General features: G+C 40.5%; 1 long non-coding RNA gene across 1 annotated transcript in view; it reads right to left on the bottom strand.

The window, feature by feature from the left end:
• Positions 1 to 223: 223 nt before the first annotated feature.
• The window catches only part of LOC134513461 (uncharacterized), a 40529-nt gene continuing 18281 nt past the window's right edge, over positions 224 to 22471 (bottom strand). Inside the window, exon 3 of the long non-coding RNA XR_010070433.1 lies at positions 224 to 720. This is a non-coding gene — a long non-coding RNA (uncharacterized LOC134513461). The remainder of the gene's footprint in view (positions 721 to 22471) is intronic.

Here is a 22471-nt window from a genome sequence, read left to right as displayed (position 1 = left end):
ACTATTGATGTGTCAACCTGAGGATGTCTACACTGTAACTTGTACATACTACCACCTACAAACCAAACTGAGCAACAGGTCTGTTTTAATCACTGCTTCAGGACGAAAGTATTGTAATGTCTTATTGCCACTATTTCAGTTTCCCTCAGCCAGCAGCGCAGCCAAAGCATATTTTAAAGCTCTTCTGACCTTGGTTAGAACACAAGACACTGATGACATGATATAAAGCTATTATTTTTTTACTGACACCATAACATAAAGTATGAAATACAGGTTGTCAGAAATACAATCAACACAGAGCTCACAATATTCCATCCTTGTCCACCAGACGATTTCCAAGGCAGGGAGAGTAAACAGCCTTCTCCCAGCTTTCTTAGTTTCCACAGCTGAGAGTGTAGGATGTTTACAGTACCTGTCACTCAGAGCTCTTGAAAACAGACCAAATGTCAGCAGACCCAGTACAGACTTCATCACCGATTACTGGAAACATGCAGATGTCAAGTAAAGGGAGTAAAAAAAACCCACGTCCACGAGTACTTTATACCATATGAATCCCAATCGTAAGTCCTTTGTGCACAAGTTGGGAGGCGTAAGAAAGAAGTTCAAAATAAAGCTGAGCTTCAGCATCTCTAGAGGACAGCCGTTGTTATTGCCATCGGGGTATTGAAAGGCTTCCTGCCAGTTCACTCCAAAGTACTCTTGAATGTCTTCAAGTTGTGCCTGCAGAAGAGAGAAAATGCAACATTTCAATGACTGCACATAAATATGCTAACAAACAAACAATCAAGCAAGAAAACCTGTATTTGCATTCCACAAGTAAAAGCTGTCACGTAATTTTTCCAAAGGACTGTAAACTTTTAACACAATTTAAAAACAATATCCTGGAGTGCTGGTTTAGAGGAATGCCTACAATATCTGGATGGTTTTTAATTATCAGAGGAATGATGGTTCTGGGACATCTTTGAATACTGTGAAGAAAAGTACACTTTTCAAGACATGGGTTGGTAAATTTAAAAGTTCAGTTACACAACAACAGATGACTGTTAACAGCAGTCTAGGTATGTTTGAGATTATATTTTCCTCTCAGATTAAGCAATTAATTTCCTTAAAGATAACACCTCTAAGGCAAAAAAAAAAACCCCACAAAATAAAAATGAGAATCTAATCATAAATAACGAAATAATTTCTCATGCAGAACAAAAGCCAAAATCCTCAGAAAAGAAAAACTCCAGGTTTTAATACAGCATAAGAAACACTTTGAGATGATTATTAATAGTTTATACTTTAAAAAACAATCCATGTGCAAAAAAACACATGCAAGTGACTGAGGACCTGAATTGTCTTGCAGCAACCTGCTTTAAGAAAAGTGAGTTTGCTATTGAAAAGGCAGAAGAGCTTCATCTGAGAACGTAACGTGTAGAAGGGTCGCCCCAATACTGGTAGCGTTCTCACCACTATATGAACACCATTTATAGCACAGTATATTGGCCAGCTTTCTAAAGAAACAGCTTTCCTTTGGGCATAAAGTATGTTTCAGCTGGACCAAAGTAATTGTACAATTTTGTCCTCTACCATTACCTGCATCTCATTCCAGTACTTCTGAAAATCAGGCCACATATCTAAAAGCCCAGTTCTTGCCGTCACAAAATTCCCCAGTGGGGATCCCTTTGGTTAAGGCAAAGTAGTACAGCAGCAGGAGAGAGAAAGAGAGGGACTATGTAATTGCACGCTCCACTTTACCATTCATAAGAAGGCCTAGAGATGTGCAGGAGTCTGAAAAGTTGAAATAAATCTAACGGTACAGGTCACCTCCACATTCCAGTCTCTGACAAAATAATATCAACTACAAGGGCAAAGAAGGCAAAATTTGCAAGAATTAGAAGATTTCCATCTTGAGCTGTCTCTTCTGAATACATCAGCTCTCTGGTTAGCAGCTGAACGACCCATGCTAGGTTCTGCACTCAGAAGGTGCATTTCTCCTAAAAATCTCCATGAATTTTACATGTTGACTGGGGCCATGGCTTGGATCTCTCTAAGACACACAGTCGAAGAGGGAAATCCCTGTCTTTTAGTCAAGCAGCCAAGCCAGTGAGAATGCCAGGTAATCCTGCAAGAAACAGAACAGCCTAGTGTTGGCTCAATGAGGAATCCAGCAGTTGAAACAAAAGCAAAAAGTGCAGAGAGAAAAATCACGGAGCTGCATCCTCACACCAAGAAAAAAAGGAGTAAATCTCAGAATAATCCAGGTGTGAACACATCTCAGGAGGTCATCTAGTTCCAGCCCCTGCTGGAGGCAGGGCCAGCTTTAAAGTCCCACATGAACAGGTGCTAGAAACCTTGTATTTCTCATTCAGGACTCTCCAGATTAAGCATGATTTGCAGAAGGCACTTCAAGCTTTTTCAAGAGAGAGCAGAAAAATAATACTGTGTTAGTCTCTGGCTGAATTTACCACAGTACTATCAACCTTCGGCAGACAGGCATCTGATACTTCTATTGTTAACAGATCTTATGGTGGTATTTAAAAGACGGGCAGACATAGTGCTTAGCGATATGGTTTAGTGATGGTTTTTCTCAGAGTTAGGTTGATGGTTGGACTCGATCTGAAAGGTCCCTTCCAACCTAGGCAATTATATGATTCTATTTTAATCCCCTAAGGGCTACAATGAAAATTTTTTTATATATTCAAGTGATCAATCACGGTATCATCTTGATTTGCATCTTTTACTACTGCTGGTTAGAACTTCTATTTATTTCATTCTCCCTGTGCCATTCAAACTTTGGGGCTTAAAATCAGTCAGTTGACTTTGAAAATGTTAACCTATGTTAGGCCCTCTAACATTAAAACCATTTTCCCAACTTTAATACATGGAAAATAAAGGGAAACAAAAAAATTACCCACGCCTCCCAATAATCCAGTATATCCCTAAGGCAAAAAACCCCCTAACTATGTAAATTCAGAGACCATGGAAATTGTATTTGCTAAAAAGTAAGTAGCAGGAAAAAAACCCCCAAAACTATCTCCTCTGTTTTTTTTTTTCTTCTTCTATAGCAAGAAAGAATTCTGCTTTCAAAATAAGTGTATGAGCTATTGGAGCTGTTGGCCTCATATCTACAAAAATTTATGAGAGCCAGTGCAATAACAGGGAACGTACTGTCAGCACACAAAGGAAGCAAACTTGTCAAGACAAATGATGCAGTGACAAGGAAATACTTAAATAGATGAAGACAAAACAATCCAGAAATTCAGAACAAGAAAAATCAGAATAAAAACTAAGTAATATATTATCGTCTCATACTATTATGGAATCACAAACACTTTTGAAACTTACTATATATTCTTTGGCTTCAGCATTTAAATGAATGACACAAGTGACTTAGTACTTTAAAAGTCATTTTTGCATCTATATTTCAGATAGGCTTCCCACCAGACAGTCATAACAACTTCAAACAATTTAAGGAAATCTTCTGGTAAGAACTGCATTTACGCTCAGCACAGTAATTCCTATTCTGAAGGGCCTACATTCAAAACAAGTGATAGGAGAAATGACAACCATGAAATGATTACATTAAGCACAAGTCCGCTATATTTCTGCTGCTTCTCTGTTGACTCCCTTTGACTTCCAAGTTGTGTCAGGTGACTATTTTATTTTTACCAGTATTTATGAAGTCTGAATGATGCTTCTAAGGTGAGATATTTGGGGAGGAGAAGGAAATTACATACATCACATCCCTTTGCCAAAATAGATGCTGACCATTTGCTAGGCACAGTTCCTCATCTATGCCTAGATAGCAGAAACTTGCCCCCCCCGGCTTTCATTGCAAAGCATGTCTGAGAAGAAATAAAGCTGGTGATTTGCCAGCAAATCCTGCACAAAGCTAGGCTAAAATTCTGCAGCTGAGGGAATTAAGGGAAGGCACTACCTGCACAGATAGCCACAAGGGCAATTGTGGTCTCAGCAAAGCTATTGCAACAGTGCGGACAAACTGCTTCAAGAAAGTCTTCTCCCCCAGATCTCTAAGAGGCAAGGTGTTAGCAAAACAGTAATTTAGCCGATCCTAGAATCTGCTCTCCCTCCTTTGGCTTCACTATCCTACACTCGAGGGATATGGCTGTAAAAGACAACACAAAACCCAACAACCCTAAACCCCAAGTGAAGTGCTGCCCTGCTGTCACCTGGAAGGAAGAGATTCCGAATTGCACAATATGGGCCACACTATAAAGAAACTGCAGTTGTTCATTCGCTTTCATGTCACAACAAAGCACGAAAGTGAATGACTGAAAAAAAACCCCTATTCTCTTCCCTTTTTAGCTACGTAAATATCTACTTTCTTGTGATGACAAGAAGTTGGGTGCCAACATATGCAAATTACTCACTGGTCACTTTACAGAATATTCATCATAGTCAAGAACCACTCGATTATATCGCCCAAATGCAGATGACCAGAAAATAAAGAAAAGTTACCCTCAGTTTGTAAAAAGGGAGAAAATTATATATTGTGAGGTATAACACCTTTACAGCCTTGTCAGATCAGTTGACATCCTGCTACTTTCCATGTACTCGTGGCCCTTTGAAAAAGCTTATCTTTCTGCTACTTCTGTATCAGACACACCATTAAAACGGGGGAAAGTATCACTGAACATCACGGATATTATGGCATTAGCAAAACTAATGAGGCACTATTTACATGGTAAGCCCTCTTATACTGCCTTTTACATTGAAAAAAGTTCAAAACCGTCTCAAAAAACTTCCTCAAAATTCAACTATAGTGCACACAGGGAAGGCTAATGTGCCTACAAAGAGGCTACCTGACCCACCTGAGGGGCAAAACTAGTGCTGTATCCCCCTCCTGAATACAGACAGCTTAAAAAGCAGCAGGCCCAGGGAAGACTTCAAGGTATTTAAAACTCTTCCTTCCTTGCTGGGTGGAGTCCCGGAGTAAAGACTATTGGTCTATACGTTTGGAGATCTATCCCAAATTACCTCTTTCCCTGACCTGGCACCCCTCAAAAAGCAACTTGCAACATCGAAAAGACAATAGCCGTGTCATTCTGAAGTAAGAACTGAGATTTGGACTTGGGAAGGAGCAGACAAAGTGGAAAACATCCTTAGAGCTTAGCTAAAGTGTGGTAGATCCCTCTTCATACGTCTCCATCCTTACGTGGTAGCTGTGAAGGCCACAAACCGCTCACTTCTGTTTTTCTACTACATGAAGCAGCTTTTCCCTCAAAATTGCAAAGTTTTTCTTCTCACCTGCCTGCTCCTAGAAGGGCACACAGCTTCAGTGAACAACTTCTGGTCCTGCTAACTGTGATTTATTATTGAAGGGAGGGGAAAACACATAAAATAATAAAAAAGTTTCCTTTGCTATGTAACACATAGGAAAAAGAATATCTGAAATTAAAGTCCTTAGTACATTTTAAACTAGCTAAAAGAAACATTAGTTTCAGCAATTTTAGACAGATTTTTTTTGTGTTCCCCGGGAGTCAGAAACAAGCCAGCGGGAGAAGAACGGCCACCATACAGAATGGAAAGCAGACCTTCGGTAGGTAATTGCTCCATCTTTGAATGAAAAAGATTTCAAATACTATATAAATACATAAACTGCCACCAGGTGTCAGTACAGCCTAGAGAACTGCCTGTTCAACCCTCCACTCTAGGCTGATAAGGATATTTATTTAACCTGTCGCCCCCCTCCCCACCCGCGGTTAACCGTCCGGGTACACAAATCCAGCCCAGCCATCAGTCCTGCACGGAAGAAGTCACACAAACCAGAAAGTGTCACTTTCATACGGAGAGGCAGCCCCTGGGGCCTGGCATATGATCTCATTTGCATGTTATCAACGCACAAAAAAAAGAAATATAAAGCTGTAAGAACAGGCATCAGTTCCTACTGCCGCAGGACATCATGAACCAGCTTGATATGAAATAATCTCTAATTAAGGTTCAATGCCCTCCTCCCTCAGGCTCGTCAGACTCTCTACGGCAGGCATCTCTGCCCCGCACAGCCGCATTCCCTCTGTTCCTAAATAGCTTTAGTCTCCTTAGATTATGCTGCAAAGTGTTGGGGAATATTTAGCAACAAGGCTGCTAAGCTAAATAAAGCTTTTCTGCAAAACAAGCATTAGCATGATTGTCCTTGTGCTACAGCAGAGGCTCCCCCTCCACCTTCTCCCTGTCTCTGATTTTTGACGAGAGCTGTAAGGAAAGTGTCTCCGGAGCATCTCCATCTGAGGCGATTTTACTTAGAAAATTCTAACAGCAGCATTTATCTAATTTCTTCGCGCAAATAACTATCAAAATTCACAATTTCTTAATCGTACAAATTAGTTTCAGCAAAACAGATGTGGCACAAAAACATTTTTGCTGCTCAATGCCCAAATTAGGTTACACGCTTTTCTACTAAAGCTACTAACTAGAAAAGTCTCACAGGCTACTTAAGTAAAGGGCAAGACTTAGATCATTAGTGCGGAGATTAAAAACCATCAAAAAAGGTATGAAACTACTCCCCCATCCTGAACATAACCTACATTATTTAGTCTTAGGAAGAATTTTCAGCTTTGCTAGTTTATGGATTGAGCTTTCTGTCCTACCACAATCAACAAGTCTTACCCTAAATTAAGAGAACACCGGAATTTGTAGAAACAAAGAAGAGAATTGTGAAGTGGTTAAGAACTCTAACTAATGTCTTTTTTTGCTTGGCATAGGACCACTGGATGTTGGTAATGTCCTGATTGTTATTTTATGAGAAATATGCAGGTAAGCAAAGCAACAAATAAACATTGACCTACGAAATTTTACATTAGGAGAACTTAGTTACTAATTAATTTCTTAGGTACAAGAATAATAGAAGAAACCAGGCTTATGGTTTTAATACTGGCTTACTGCATGACCTTACAAAAGCATCTTCAATTTTCTTACCAAATGCAGTCAACTCAGTGCATGTATATTATTATGGACCAGTGTAAAGAACTTCAAAAATGAAATAATTAAAGGAAACTTTATGTTAAGTTAAAAACCACAAACAGAAAATGAACTTTTCAGGCTGATGACTAGGAAGAGAATTTACTGAAACATCTCTGTGAAGCCTTATAGGGTGGTTTTAGCACAGCTCTGAGGTTTCAACTTAAGTTTTAAGCCTACCGCACTCTTAGATTTCCTTTGCATGGTTTCGTATCTCAAGATGATTAAAACTGGAAGAGCAGCAAAAATACAGACACACAGAGGCTTTTCTGAAGCATTTATGTTTTCTTAATATATATGCTGGAAAACTTGGATATTAGTATGGAAAAGATAAATAAAAAGCAGACAGCATCCTAGAAGGTTTACCTTATAGAATTCTGAAGGGGAGGCGGAGTACGAGCTACCTAGTGGTTGACCAGCAGCAACTGCAAAGAATGAATCTGAAGTAAATCGCTTCACAGGAAACCCCCAAACCACTTAACAAGGTATCAAAATTATGTCCAAAGGAAGAGTGCCTCTAATTTCATACCTAAACTAAACCCTGGAACCTCCCTCTGATTCAGATGAGCTACGTAGTCTCAGAAGTTTCTCTCTGAGGAGTCTGATCACAGACTCCAGAGGTTTGCAAGTTCTGTTGCAAACCTGACTAAGTGCTTAATTAACTATAAAACCTACGTGCATGTTTCACCTTGCTTTTGAGTTTCATCAGAAAACCTTTGCACAATTCCTGTTTTGTTCCTTACAACCGCAAGTCTTTGTCAGGTTAAAACAAGAGGTAATTTATGTGCACTCTCTAAACTGGAATTTTTAATTCACAAGTCTTGGCTCTAATTGTAGCAAAGACCCTTGGGGCTCATAGTTTCTTTCTGTTAACTTCTCTCCCTCAAGTTTTCTACACGTAAACACTTGTTTCTACAACAGCTCTTCTGCAAGTCATTTTCCCTGTGTACACTTTTTGCACGTTCAAAACCAACCCAAAGTGCCTCAGTTTTCACAGGTGCTGCTTGCTCAGCCTGAGTTTGATATGCCCAGGTGACAAGTACTGTTCCAGTCACTCTCTCTTCAGGAAATCTCAAGAACGTTACTAGCATCAAGAGTACATGACTCAACAGCCAGCTGGCACACGATGCCCTTTTCCCTAGGAAACGTAACTTCTTCAAAATCAAAGTTTTAAGAAGGTAAAGAAGAATCTCAGCTTCTGCAGGAGCAAAACACATAAAATTTGCTTAAGATTTCACATCAGCAGCAAAACTTGAGTAGAAAGAAGCTTACAGTCAGACACTAGTTAGCGCAACTTAATTTCCTAAAATCTTTAAATTAAAAGTTCACCCTTGAGCGTCAAAGGGGGTTTTGCATCCTTCGTTAAGTTACCTAAACTACATTCAGCTAGCCGCTAACATTTCCTCTACACCCACCAGGCAGCTAGCTCTGCTGCTGAATGAACTGCAGCAAATGGCATTCAAGCTGTCAGACTTTGATAGAGGCTGGCATTTCAATAGTTACAAGGCAGTATTTGCACGACCGAGCAGATGGAGTATAATGGAGGCGTTTTTTTTCCTCTACTGAAAAAAGTTCTAGATAAAGATGCTTTTAAGAAAGGGGAATTGCCAGCCTGAAATATTGTCATTTTTACGTGGACATATAGGAATGAGGTTTGGCCCAATGCTTCACAGACTCGTACAATTTTTCTTGACGCTGTTGGTTTAAGAGTGCTATTAAATTCACAGAGCAAGAATTAAGCAATGTAGGAAGCATTTCCTATTGCTAACATTTATGGTTGCTATAACTGTGTCAAAATCGTTTTGTTGGTTCATTTGTTTTTACTATCACCCCTTTTTAAGGATTTACAAATAAGTGTTACGGAAAAGTATGCATTATTAGGGAATTTACATCCTTTAGCTATTTTCCCCATCTTAGATCCTTCAATCTCCTCACCTCTTCTTTCACTACCCAGATGTTCGTTTAATCTCTAAGCACGGCAGCTGCCTCAAGTTTCACTTTTTAATTTCCATCCTAGATCTTCTTCAGGTTAACTCAGTTAACAGTGTTCTTGCCAAAGTCTAAAGATATTTGCACTATTCCATCCCCATGCATTTTGAGTTGTCAATCATCTTTTCTGTGACCTAGCTCTCTTATTCAGCTAATTTTTTTTCTTTTTTCTTCCCTATCAGAAGATCCTCCATTTGTTTTAAAAGCAGAGATCCTGAAAAGCTCTTCTGGATGTCCAGTCTCTGGGTGATCTACTTTGCAATTTTAAAAAAATTGACACCTTCACAAACATGGTCCGGAAAACTGCCTCTACTTCAAATCTTTGTCCAATGGTACATATGAAATCTTTCTTCATCTCTCCATCACTTCAAGAAAAATAGGCCTGCCAACTCAAACACATCATTAATACTTGCAACTCCACAGACCCAGCCAAACACCCGGTCTTGTGGATTCTTTATGCATAAAATCTAAATTGCAGCCCTTTCAACTGATCCTTACATTTCTGTCTCGTCCGGTGACTCTTCCTCTTCCACATTCATTTTTACACAACATTCTCCAATGAAGAAAAGGCAAAAATCTGGCTGTGACTGTAATACATTCAGAAAACTACTGCCAGAAAAAACAGCCTAAGAAGTCATCCCTCTACATCCTCTTTAGGCTACCCCATCTCAGTTGGATCAAACAGCAGCTACTGTCATAGTCTAGACCTATATCAAGGTCTACAATCATCTTTCCCCCCAGTTAAGCCACCTCCTCTACCTCCAATTATCACACGATGTCAGCCTCTGCCCCCCACGTCTTACAGCTTCTATTAAGCCTCATTTGTGCTTTCCTCTATGTTGCATCTCAACAGAAATGCAATTTCCAACTCCATAGCCTCCCTCACCGTCCTCCTTACTCCACTCCTCACTGCCTACAGAAAGGATTTAAGCAATGAACTGGTGTTCCTGACTTACCAGCCCCACCAGTGCTGCCTTGCCCCATGCTGCACCCGTGGCGATGCAGAACTGTATGTCCGGGATTTCACAGAAACCACGGTGCTCAGCACCACCATGTGCTGCAGTCACACTGAACATCTGACTGACAACCTATAAAGTCATTTAACCCATTTTAGGCCCAGGCTGCCAAATTAGCAACACCGAAGAAAAAAAAAAATTTAAGAGCAGCAATAGGTATTACTTGAAGCAGCAACCCTGAAGCTGAAAAAAAGGATTTAAACTCACCACTTGAACAAAAAGATAGCAACAAAACTCACCTGAACATACTTTCTTTTCTCCTAAATAGGCAGTAAACTTAAAACTTCTTTATTAGTATTTCGGCGCAGCTCATCACTATGGTATGTGAGCAGCCCAGGAAGATCAAGTTGCTCATCTGTATTAAACAACAGTTGCTGCGAGATGAAAACAAGCAGGGCTTCAGTTTTACAGAAACTCAGCTGAGGTTTCTGTTTGGCAAAGATGATGTATTTGAAACAAGGCACGGATCCAGCTCGCATTTGATCTCGTTCTTCCTGATGCATAGACTTCAGGTACATTCAATAGCTCTTCTCCCCCCACCACCAGGCAACACAAAGCTTTTCGCTCCGTGTGCTAACGGGATTAAGTGTCACATTTAGATTTTGTTAAACTCCACTTTTATTTTCTCACCCCTTCTCTGAATTACCAGATTACTGTTGAAGCAGGCAGCAAACACACAGCTTCTCCCACTAGTTAACATCACGGACACGCTGTGGCACGAATCCAAGCTGTGTTTTCCTGCCGAGGATATAGCTTCTGTGGATGTGAACAATCTCCAGTGAGAGCTTAACGCCATCGGCCCATTTCCTCCTTTGGAAGGGAGTCTCCCAACTCACGCTCTGAACAAACAGAGTCCTGGAGCCAGCCCATGGACAGTGTTTACAGAAACAGCAAAGTCACCGATAGGAAAGTTTGGGGTACTTTGGAACAAAAATAGCTTGAAGGAGAAAAAAAAAGCAGCAGTATTTTTTTTTTTCATAAAAAAAAGTAGTAAATTAAGTATTAGTCAAATGTTGATACATCATTTTAGTTATTTTATACAGAGGCTTCTTTAAAAACCACATCTATTTTACTGTGGTTAAAGTAAATCTTATGCTGAACAAAGGAACTGAAAGGTACCAATTTAGCAACAGTTCTATATTTCCATCCCCACTTCTCCTCTTGCTGCCTAACTTACACATGTACAAATGAGGGGCCCAAGTAGTGCCAATATAAAAATAAAGGAACACTTTGTTGTTGTGTTTTTTATTTTTTTTTATGCACTGAAAAACTATATTTTGCAAAGTTTGGGGAGTCTAAAGGCAAGGGTAGCTGAAGCATTTACAAAGGTTCAGCACCATCTGTAATGCTTCATACATGCATTTTGACAACCCTATTTAATTAGCATCAACCTTTCACCACTTAGCATGCTGCTAAGTATTAGTCTATTTTTATTTTATTTATTTTAAGGAAGTGGAACAATACAGCGATCATCAAAAATAGTACATCAAAATAGTACAGGCTGTACCCCATACTTAAACAAATAAATACAGACAACTATAATCCAAAAGTAGGATATATATAAATATAAACACTAAGCTTCACAAAGTTCATGAGAATTATAACTTTTGGAAAACCCAGTCCATATGGTAATTGAAATGTTTTCGATCTCTCAGTTACTAACACAGGAATGAAGCAGAAAGCTGCTCTCAGCACGCATTTTGCCTACGAATCAAACTTGTAACATCATATAGTTGATGTTATAGGACAAGGCAAGCAGGGAGAAAAATGCATCACGTTTTTTTCCTGCTTCTACCTCACTTCCAGCTCTACAACCCACCTGATGACTACAACAGACGCCACTGGTAGGAAGCAGGAGGGAAAGAAGCGTCAGTCAGAGACAACGTCAATATCCAGGCTCTGACCGAGAAGCAGGAAGGAAGAAACTGGAGGGTCAGCAGCAGAAGATAAGGGCAGAGGCAGGATCCAGCATAAGAATTTTTGTAAGTAAATGGCCTGGCAATGGAAATAATATTTTTAAAAGTTCCATGCCTCCTCCCCCATCAAGGCTGCCGAATTGCATCCTGTTGCCCTGCTCAGGGCTGTGAATCATTGTGCTAACCTGGAATGGTGCCACTCACCTCCAGAGCTTCTCTGCTACAAAAATTAGCAGGCTACTTGTCACAAAAAGTAATTTGTGAGAAACCCCTTCCAGACCCAGCCATCAAACAGTGGATCAAGGCTTCACTTTCTTTTCCAAGTTTTAGAACACCAAGAAATCTTAGAAGCACCATAGGAAAAAAAAAAAAAAACCACTAAAAAAAAGTTTAAAAAAAAAATAATCAAGTGACCGCCCACATTTCTGCCTGTGCCCTTCCTGGCTAAAGATGAGAGCAGGCAGCTAGTATTTCAGACTGCTCGATGTAAGTGACCTCTCCAACTACCACCCCTTATTAACTTCCTGACCAAGCTATATGACAGCCTGCCAAGTATTAAAGGGAGAAGAAAAGGATGTAAGCAGCTCGGGTACTTCCTTTCTGGAGATATTTTTGAGCTGTGTTGCAATTCTACGGGTCTTATCTGAAGAACTGACATGCCTAACGTGGTTCAGCGACATCCTGATTTTACCTTCTGCACTAAGCACAAACCTGAAGAGAAGGCTGATAGCAAGTGGCTATCAAAGAGGCTGTTTGTTAGGAGACTATGCAAAATAATCAGTGTCTTATGATGAGATGAAAAAGCCATGATCATAGAACTGTCTAGGTTGGAAGGAACCTTTCAGATCATCGAGTCCAACCATCAACCTAACTCTGACAAAAACCATCACTAAACCATATCTCTAAGCACTATGTCCACCCGTCTTTTAAATACCTCCAGGGATAGCGATTCCACCACTTCCCTGGGCAGCGTGTTCCAATGCTTGATAACCCTTTCAGTATAAAATTTTTTCCTAATATCCAATCTAAACCTCCCATGGTGCAACTTGAGGCAGCTTCCTCTTCTCCTATCACCTGTTACTTGGGAGAAGAGACCAACCCCCACCTGGCTACAACCTCCTTTCAGGCAGCTGTAGAGAGCGATAAGGTCTCCCCTCAGCCTCCTTTTCTCCAGGCTGAACAACCCCAGCTCCCTCAGCCACCCCTCATAAGACTTGTTCTCCAGACCCCTCACCAGCTTCACTGCCCTTCTCTGGACACGCTCCAGCACCTCAATGTCTTTCTTGTAGCGAGGGGCCCAAAACTGGACACAGTATTCGAGGTGAGACCTCACCAGTGCTGAGCACAGTGGGACGATCACTTCCCCAATCCTACTGGCCACACTGTTTCTGATACAGGCCATGTCTGCCTTCTCTCCTATCCTGACTTACGTTTCTAGCTAGAAATACCCTACTCTCTCTTTAAAGTTGCAGCAACCAACATTTGCCTGCTCACAGCCCTAGTGAGCTGCACAAGCTGCACTGAAGCTACCACAGAACAGTATCAGAAACTATTCTGTCATCACCGTTAGCCACTTCAGCAGAGGTCAAAAACTGAATTTAAGAAGCATGGTAACATGTACACCCTCTTCATAATAGAAAAATCTGTCCTGGTGCTGTTCATTCTAGTGCCAGGAAACTTCGTTCTCGAGAGCCCAGCAACATGACACCTCCCGCCAACACAACGGTAATGTCGAGAGATGCTAAAACGGGAACCGAAGAGGAAGTTGAAAGTTAAGTCAGGTTCAGATTTTAATTTTTAAAACAATAAAATCTTCCATTCTGAAATGATAAATGTGTATGTGAAGACTGAATGATGTTCAGTTGTACGTATGTGTCTTCAGATTCTTTAGACAGGTAGAGAGTTGACACAAATTTTCTGCAGCAGAATTTACTGCAACAATAGTAATTTCTCTGACCTGATTTGAAAGCATACATCTTGTTTTCTAAAATGCAAATATCTTACTCTTATTACGTTTAAAGTTACCTTGCTTAAAAACTTAAAATAAGATCTGACACAAATCATAGTAGAAAAACACAATATTACTAGCCTACAAGAATTACTGTATTCAAGGTACATTAGTTAATTTTCTTAGTCAGCTCAAAGAAGCTTCTGTCCCACCAGCTGATAGTTCTCTCCTAAGAAAAAACTGGTTCCAGCAAATCAACTGCAGCAAACTGAAGCAGATTATTAGCAACATACAGCAAAATATTGGCAAAATGCAGTCAAATCAGAGAAATGATTTATTGCTTAGAAAGAAAACTAGAGGATTTATACCTTCAGATGTCCTTTTCAGTAAGTAACTGAAATTCAATGCAAACTATTTCTCAATATATGATGCATGTCACAACCCTGATTTAGTTCACGATGCAATTTTTAGCACATGCTGTTTCCACTCACATAATGCACGCAACAGAACAGATTTGCTGCAGCCGTGGAAACAACTTCAGAAAGTTAAAAACTACTTACTTTTAATGCAAAAATGCTGTACCCATGCATTAGAAGTTGAACTGCACAAGTTTTATTAGGAGCTACTGAATCTCTAGGAACAAAGATACTTCGCCAGTATCTAACACAGAGAATGGACACTTTACAGGTGCAGGTAGGAGCATTTGCTTGTACTACAGCTTTCATGGAGGAGAACCCATATCTGCATATAATGCTATCTTGTAACTCAATACACCTGGCAAGCGTAGTCTGCCACCGGTTTAGAAAACTTCTCTGCAAGAGAAGCATCAACAATGACACAACCAAGTCTAGTCACCCGCGTCCCAAGACATCAGACAGCAACTGCCAGAAGTTTGAGGCACTGAAAGCACCAGCTACCCTTCCTAGAAACACTTTAAATCTATTTTAGCTATGATGAATGAGTACACTTAGATAGTCAAGACAAGTTGTAGACAATAAAAGCACTTCTGAACACAAGGCAGACCACGTTCACCTCAAGGTGAGCATCCAGGCAGGAATACGTAAACTTCAGCCCCACTGCGCAAATACCTTCACGAACATCAAACAGTCAGTTGGCAGTGGAAAAAAACCCACATATATAACCACAGAAAAGTAGTAGACAGGCTTAGAACTGGGTCCAGCTGACACTACTGCAAGGAAGATGCTTTTCATACCTTTATTTTATGCTTGCAGCTTTTTGTCTGTGTCCTAATGAGAAACAGTTGCCCCTTCTTCCCCTCACCATACATCCACTTGGCACTGTAAGGGCTAAACCAGTCTTAAATCAGCGATACTGACAAAAAATCCAAATCATTCCGAAATAATATTGTCCTCATAAGCAGCAACTGCAAAATGCCTGAGGTGAAAATACGTTCAGTTCCAAATTTTAATTATTCAAGTGCTGTACTGAAACACTCATGTTCTCTTTTTCCTAAAGCTACCAGTTTCATTCCATTTAACTAACGTGAAGAACCCGCAGATCTTCCTGTTGAGGAGGAGAAACGCTCAGATTAGAAAACTTGCACACACAACTGGATTCTCAACTCAGCACACTGACGTGGAAGGAAGCATAACAGAAAAATAAGATCTTTTAACAAAGCTAGTATCTGCAGTTGGTTCCTCCCAGGAATGAAACACCCAGCTTTCCAAGACAGCACCAGATATGTTCGTCTAACATATCTTTGTGATAGAAATGAACAAAAGAACAAGGCTTCTCTACAGATTTCCTCATACAAGACATGAAATCCTTCTGTATAGATAGTTGCTATGGTGCAGACTTAAGGGGAAAAAAAGAGGGGAGATCAGACTTCTTGTTTACAGGTTTCCAATATGCTCCACTTGATCCATCTTGAAATTGAAACCCTTTAGCTTCCTGTCTTTAGGCTGTCAGATGGTACAGGACAAACACAGCGTTAGCAACTTTACAAAGCTCCCATGTGTTGTGCACAGATCTAGAAAAACACATCCACATGGATTAGACAACAGACAGAAGGGACAATATAGTTTCAAAAAGAATAAAGGCCATGCTAAATCCTGAGAGACTTACTCAAGGGAAAACAGACTTACCCTGGGATGAAATACCAGATTATTTTCGAACACTGTCAACGCTTCACCACAACGGAACACTGCACGGACCTATCAGAAGTACGCTGTTTTGACATTCTCAGGTGAAATCCTGATTTTTCTGATAACTTCTTACAAAAATTTTATCCAAACAGGTACCCCTCGCTATTTACAGACTTAATAAGACAAAGACATTTAGGGAAGGATTCAACTCTCGATAAGACACCTAAACCATATAAAGACACATACATTTCCCCTACAGTCAAAAAAAGCTATGCAAAGATTCATCTTATCCTACAGCAGATACTTTGGCTGTAATTCAGGTACCTAGACATAGGCATCTGCTGTCAGTTTAAACATCCTGGGAGTTCCCACCTCACTTCCAGTCACCTCTGTTGTAAACCCTGCAGGTATCAGGTTGTATTCCTCAGCAGTATGCAATTTTTACCAATGTTTTAGAGATGCTAATTGGCACTAGGTTTAGGCAGGTGACCAGAGGGCTGCTCAGATGAATTGCTATCCAGGGCCCACTGACTCTACTAAGTCTTCACTGACTAAGAAGAAAGCAAGTATAGAAACTTGGTGCAGAAGTATAAAACTCAGATGTTTTTCATCGGTCATGAACAGAATGCATCCTTTGTTCTTTTGCCAACTGACAAGATAGCTACCACTTGTAGAACAGTCTTAGGCTATTCATTAATGGGGTTTTGGTGCTACGTAAGAGATTTGGCCTTTGCAGTCGCTTCTTTAGGGTCCCATCTTCTAAAGCAGCAGCCAAATGTAATTTCTTGCCTAGATCCATTATTCACTAGAACCTTTTTGCCAAAGTCTTCTATGTAACCTGCCTGCATGAACTGCCTGAAACAAGTTTTCTTTAGTATGGTGCATAAAACCCACTCATACAGAACAGGTTAGTTCTCCCATTCCGTCAGTGACCAGTCTGGTTCTGCCATATATCGTGTTTTTACTGAACATGAAGGGTGGGGTAGAAGTGACTAGAGTATCCAGGATAATAACAAGGTTTAGGGACTTAATAATGCAGTCTTCCTAAAATAAGTACAAAGTTCCCTGCACAGACAGATGCCTTTGAAGGCCTCCAGAGGGAGATGCTGTCTAATTTTTGGGATCTAAATTGCTTCGAACATCCATCTTAGGCATCATTTCTGGCCATACCAGCATCTTGCTACAGCCTGAATATTCTACTCTGTCAGGTCAGGAATACAAAATTTAAAAAAAAAAAAAAAAAATAGGAGAGGAAACAAGACCTGTGACAACTTTCAAATTCCATAGCAGTTTTCTTGCTCTCTTTAGACTGCAATTTATTCTTCCCCCAATGCTATTGTTTGCCATCATCTATTTCTCTTTCTTTACCTGCTTACCATTTGAACAAAGCGTAAAAATACTATTTTCCATATCATCATATATACACAGAAAGCTTAACTAACGCCCCAAACCATTTGCTCCCTACTGCTAGCAAACAGTCTAAACTTGAGACAGTAGCATCTAATCTGTATTGTGCTACTACCAGCACCACAAGAAATTTAAAGGAAAAACAAAATAATTAACTGGAGGGTATTAGCGTAGACTTCTTTCCATTATTCTTTAGTTCTTTTATCTTCTGGCATTTGTTAACCCAGAAGCCCTCCTGACTGCATTCTGTCCACAGAAATTAGACCTTCACCAAGGCCAGACTTGGACAGAACAGCTACTAACTTTTAAAAACTGGAGACAGTATTGTCCCATCACTGTAACATTTACGAGCACACATGGTTCTCCTTTCCCATTTATTTAACAAGCATCTGAATGATTCCACCCAGGGAGAGGGACGCTGTGCAAGGAAACCACCCTGCACCCAGTGCTCCTACGGCTACACTCATTACACGCAGTCCACACAGTAGTAGGAACGTTTAAGAGAGTCACAAGGTTCCCATGGAGAGAGCGCTGAGATCTTGTCTGATTTCACTCCAAATCTACTGAAAACAGAGAAGAGCTTTTGGCAATGCAATTCTGGCAAGTATTTGCAACAGTATCCTGGCTTGCCAAATTGCATTTGGATTTTGCTAGACTTATTTACTTGTTCAGTATGCTGGGAGAAGTAGAAACATTAGTTGCTGTAGAGAGCCTGGCTTAATTTGCAGACCTGGAACAACACTTAAAGGATGAATCAGAGACAGACTAACTTAGGAATTTGATCTATTAACCTCAGCTCACAATGGTGGTGTATCCTGAAGTGTTAGAGGTAATCCATAGCTCAGCTACTTCAGGTCTGAGTCCAGACAACTCTGAACTCTCAAATGACACTTTTAACCTGTTATTTTTATATAGCCAGGTTCTATTCCTTTCCAAAATACCATCTAACACAAGCTGTAAGATGGCCCTAAAGATCCTCTTTAGGAGTCAAAAAAGCACAACTAGATTTTATGACAAAAATCAACATTCTTTGCTGACTGCATGGAGATAAATTCTAAAGACCTGATTTTCAGAAGACATTTAGCACCCAGTCTCTCAAAAAAACAAAGTTACAACTGTTTAAGACACCTTTAGTTAAAGGCTGATCCCTCCCAGACAGTTGTTCCCACCTTCCCTCCCCACGGGGCTGGTCAGTGCTCTGCTTCCACCCTGTCACTGGGGCACGCAGGAATGCTTTTGATCAGACACATCAGAGGTACACTGATGACATATTTCGCCTGAAAGAGTCATGCCCAACTGCTTGACTCAAAACCCAGAGTGGGGGGGGGGGGGGGGGGAAAAAGTATTTCAAAGGCATTATCTGCAGTGCTTGTTTACAAGGTTTTGGCACTGTTTCTCCCATGTTTGTCCATTCCACGTTTTCAGCTTTACTAGCTTGCTTTTGCTCATTTTCCTATTTTTTTTTTGTTGTTTTGGGGTGGTTTTTTTTTGCTGAGAAAGACATTCCTTCTTCAAGCCTCCCTCTATTCCCCTTATCTGCTAACACTGCCCACTACCTTGCAACAGGCCAGCAACCTTGCCTTCCCTTTTCAAACACAGAAGCTACGTACTAGGTCATAGCCAGGGTCCAACTATCCGCAAAGCACATACTGCTGGAGAAAAGTACAAAATACCACCCAGGCTTACACAGTGTCAATTTTCTAATGCCTCACTGTTATAACATATATTCATCCTGGAGGCATAGCATTTCATGCAATTCTTTCTTTTGCCTTTTAAAAGCACATATTCTTAAAACTCCTTCAAGCCATTATCCAATCAATCAATTTTTCAAAGACAAAAACCAAGTATAAACATAGCCAAAATTTATGATTTCTAAATGTGTATATATATTTTGGTTACATTCAAGAAGAACAGTACCGACTTGCTTCCTAAGAGATACAAGTAGACTGCTATATGAACCTGTTCCCATCTTCATTGTACATTTCCAATATTTAATTAGCTTGTTAAGTGACCAGGAATACCTCTGGTTTCTTCCAGATGAACCAACAACAAAAAAATAAACCAAGCGAAGACAGAGAATCAATGCCTACCTCTCTCCACCCCAGGGAAACATACCACTCCATAGTAATTCTCCATTGATAATTATGGTTTTAAAATCTGTTCAACAATTTTTAATCCTTCTGATACACTGCATCCAGACTTTTTACTATGTTAATATTTACTTTTTTTTTCCCCATTGTGATGTTTGGGTTGCCAAATCAAATATCCCGAAACACATCATAAAGGCTAGGCTTTTGTATAAGGCTGCTAAAATGTCTGACTTGAAAATAAAATAAAACGATGACACGGTAGATCAGTTGCACTTCCCAGCATGATTTAGTCCACTTACCTACTTTGGTCCAACTCCTTTTTCAGCACTTTGTCCAAAATTATGTCAAGCTGACAACCTATAAACAGTCATACACTCTACTCACCCAGTTAAACCCTGACACAAATTAGTTTCTATCTGTAATCTGGAGTACTTTTAGATTAGCAGTACACAGTTTCTCATATTAGTCCTCTCTAACTCTAACTGTATAACTTGATACAAGTTATTGGCATCTTCTAGGTTATGTCATATTTTAATAGCTGTTGTTAAACATCTTCCTGGCTTGCTAAAGTGGAAAGAATGCCATCAACCTTTGTATCTGACTAAAATCCAGCTTTTGAACCATATGCCTGATAAACTCACCAAGTATTTTTGTCTTTAAGCACTGCTCTATGACTTCTACCTGGTCACAGAGCACCAACATTAAAGTTATTTTTGTTTCTAATAAAATCTTTCTTCCTCCAACTGTCCAGCTGTCCTCCCTCCATCCATGTCATTTTCTTACTAATTTTATACACTGCTTCATTATCTGCTAATTTATATTCATGGAATAAAAGCTGACAGACATCTATTTAGGGACTTCTGGTGGCAGGAGGAAGAGAAAGTATTTTTAATAGCTGTTTCCACCTCTGTTCTCAGCCATTTTATCTTTGACTACCTCCCTTGATTGTGGGCTCTTCCACAAATAGTAAGATTTTTGGAAGCCATACCAAAGCACTCTGCTTTTTCTGTTCATATTTCATCTTTCACCTTGTTTCGTTCAAAAGCCTTCTACCTTTTGAATTTCCTCCTTTGAGAGTAAAGGATGGTATTCATCTGACCACATGCAGACTTCTATAAGCCAAGATACCCACACCTGAGCTAGTTATCCTAGACTGACTTTGAAGATAAAGGAGAGAAATAAGCATGACAACTGGGGACAAGTCATACCATTCCTGAATACGTATCTAAAATAAATCATATAAGTTGCCTCATAAAAGGGTCTCACCTTCTTCATGAAGGTAAGCTTAAAATAGCCCTGCTTGGACACGGTCCCCCACAACATCCTTCTCTCTAAATTGGAGAGGTATGGATTTGATGGATGGTCTGTTCAGTGGATAAGGAATTGGTTGGATGGTTGCATCCAGAGGGTAGTGATCAACGTCTCAATGTCCAGATGGAGACTGGTGACAAGTGGTGTCACTGAACGGTCCATATTGGGACCAGCACTGTTTAATATCTTCATCAATGACACAGACAGTGGGACCAAGTGCAAGCTCAGCAAGTTTGTGGATGACACCAAGCTGAACAGTGCAGTTGACACGCCTGAGGGATGGGATGCCATCCAGAGGAACCTGGACAAGCTTGAGAAGTGGGCCTGTGTGAACTTCATGAGGTTTAACAAGGCCAAGTGCAGGGTCCTGCACCTGGGTCAGAGCAACACCCGCTATCAATAACAGGCTGGGGGATGAAGGGATCAAGAGCAGCTTTGCCAAAAAGGACTTGAGGGTGCTGGTGGATGAGAAGCACGTTGGTGACATGAGCCAGCAATGTGCACTCACAGCCCTGAAAGCCAACCGTATCCTGGGCTGCATCAAAAGAAGCAGGGCCAGCAGGTTGAGGGAGGTGATGCTGCCCCTCTACTCTGCTCTCGTGAGACTCCACCGGGAGTACTGCATCCAGCTCTGGAGCCCTCAGCACAGGAAAGACATGGACCTGTTGAAGCGGGTCCAGAGGGATGGAGCACCTCTCCCGTGAGGACAGGTTCAGAGAGTTGGAGTTGTTCAGCTGGAGAAGAGAAGGCTCCAGGGACACCTTACTGCAGCCTTTCAATACCTAAAGGGGGCTTATAAGAAAGTCGTCGACAAACTTTTTAGTAGGGCCTGTAGCAACAGGACAAGGGGTCATGGTTTTAAAATAAAAGAGGGTAGATTCAGACTAGATATAGGGAAGAAATTTTTTTTACAATGATGGTGGTAAAACACTGGCACAGGTTGCCCAGAGAGATGGTAGATACCCCATCTCTGGAAACATTCAAGGTCAGGTTGGACAGGGCTTTGGGCAACCTGATCTAGTTGAAGATGTCCCTGATCATTGCAGGGACGTTGAACTAGATGATCTTTAATAGTCCCTTCCAACCAAACTATTCTATGATTCTATGATATTTAACTATACCACAGGTGCAGTAAGTTCAGAAAGGCGAATCTTTTCCACAGGTATTTCTTACCAACTTTCATGAATAATTAGATCCTCACAGAGTATTTAGAAGTAACGATAACAATACAAAGCCACTGCTGGACAGAGAAATTGCATTTCTAGTGCTTTTCCACATTAAGACACCACTGTATTTGCTTTCAGTATGCAATTCCTATTTTTTCTCTTTGTAAAAATGCTTAATTGCTCAAGTTACCATTTTTGAGGTACTTAACTGACTCAGAGATACCCATATTTCTGTCACCTGCCAAATAGCTTCTATACCATTTCCAGGGCCACCTTTGGTCAAAGAGCTGTACATCTGCACGGTCTCAGCCCTGGGTCTCACCTAACAAGCTCTGCAGAGCCGTTTTATACCTTTGCCGTTGCTTTATACCCTCTTCCCCACTGCTTCTAGTTGAGTTTTGCCCTGTAAGTCTACAAGCCTATGCTAGTTTCTTTCCCTTCACTGCTTTGTATGCATTACTTAGAAGCTCCGATTACGGCTTGAAGGACATCACTATTTATACATGTCGTGGTTTGGGCTGGACTGGCCACTGAAACAAATGACAGATGCTCTCCCACAA

This window comes from Chroicocephalus ridibundus, chromosome 3 (assembly GCF_963924245.1).
Source record: "Chroicocephalus ridibundus chromosome 3, bChrRid1.1, whole genome shotgun sequence".
Lineage (NCBI taxonomy): Eukaryota > Metazoa > Chordata > Aves > Charadriiformes > Laridae > Chroicocephalus > Chroicocephalus ridibundus.
Note: the sequence above shows the minus strand (reverse complement) of the source record. Positions and strands in the feature narration are given on the sequence as shown.